This window comes from Anneissia japonica, unplaced genomic scaffold (assembly GCF_011630105.1).
Source record: "Anneissia japonica isolate Jap-2015-1 unplaced genomic scaffold, ASM1163010v1 scaffold785_len581690_cov155, whole genome shotgun sequence".
Lineage (NCBI taxonomy): Eukaryota > Metazoa > Echinodermata > Crinoidea > Comatulida > Comatulidae > Anneissia > Anneissia japonica.
In genome coordinates this window covers 65,657-67,037 of record NW_022739772.1, presented here as the reverse complement: position 1 = coordinate 67,037, position 1,381 = coordinate 65,657, and the positions used below count along the sequence as shown (strand labels likewise).

Here is a 1,381-nt window from a genome sequence, read left to right as displayed (position 1 = left end):
CGTCTATTGGAGGCAGGTGTTCATTCTAAATGAGGTTCTAGATGAGGCATATATTCGAGGGGGGCCATTTATTCAAAGGTAAGTAAATACTTGAATACTGTACAATCCCATTTGGTCAAAATTAACATAAATTTGAATGTCATTTAATATTTAACGTGTTGTATCACAGATCACTTTTATTGTAAAGAGAAATCGTATATATTGATATTTGATTAAAAGATGAATATATATTCATTTTGTTATATATTTTCTTTACTTGAAATTTTACTGAGCAGTCACTACTAGGCAAACACAAGAATTTTTTGCAAGCATTCACATATTCTTGACACAGAACAAGTTCTTGTAATCTTAAAAGCTCCGATGAGGGCAATATAAATATAAGAGGCAGTAGAGCTAAAAAAGATCTGTTATTGTTAATCAATCAACAATTAATCAATCAGCTGAGTGTTTCTAGAGCTCCTCATGAGGGCAGTATAATAGAGGCAGTAGAGCTAAAAAAAAATCTATTAATCAAGCAGCCAAGTGTTCCTAGAGCTCCTCATTGCAGCTAAAAACACAATGATCATAACAAAAGGGCCATTGCACAAGTCGGTAAATTACAGGCAAGTAGGTAAATGTAAAGGTAGGGGTAGGAGAATAACCCATAACTTGCAGCGCCATTGTGCTGAATTGCGTATGGGCGTGGTCCGTGACTACCTAGCTGCCGTAATGAGGCGCTTTTTGGTAGATACATGTTAACCCTCTAGATACCGTCTTCGACTGTAGTCGAAATTGACCTCAAACCGAGAATTCCCATTTTCGACTGCAATCGAAATTTCGTGACTAAAAAATAGGTTGTTTTCAAATCGCTCTTCTGTTTTTATTTTAGCTCCAATACGTCAGAAATTTTGAACACGCATGCGTGAAGCTTTTGTATTTCGAAATCTGTGAAGAACTCACATGCGCTTATATAAAAATGTTTAGAAATATCAATTTGAAATCGTTATTAATTTCAAAAATTTTTCAAAATGGCCGCACAAGATGTGTACACAGCTGAGCAAGCGATTGACCTGATTTTTGATTCAGACAGCGATGAAGGTGAATTTTTAGATGTGCGAGACTTAGACGTGCCTGTTAGCGATGATGACTGTGGGGCTTCAAGCAGTTCTGACGGCGGAGATGTTCTTGATGAAGATGAGCCTAGGCCTAGAAATGTGAGGGTAGTCGACGCTTTTGAATGGAAAGATTGCGCTTATTTTTATGGATGGTTGGGTAAATAATTTATACAACTGTGTGGAATAGGAATGTTTTATATTTGTTTATATTTTTTTTTGGCTATAATTTTTTTTTTTTTTCGGTTTTTGCTGACGATTTATATGTAGCATTTTTCTGTCATTTCTAT

The 1,381-nt window shown here is 35.6% G+C and overlaps 1 protein-coding gene across 1 annotated transcript in view; it reads right to left on the bottom strand.

Annotated features, from left to right (window-relative positions):
* Positions 1-1,381, bottom strand: part of LOC117117986 (very-long-chain 3-oxoacyl-CoA reductase-like) — a 24,570-nt gene that overhangs the window by 14,877 nt on the left and 8,312 nt on the right. The gene's annotated exons all lie outside the window — the stretch shown is intronic.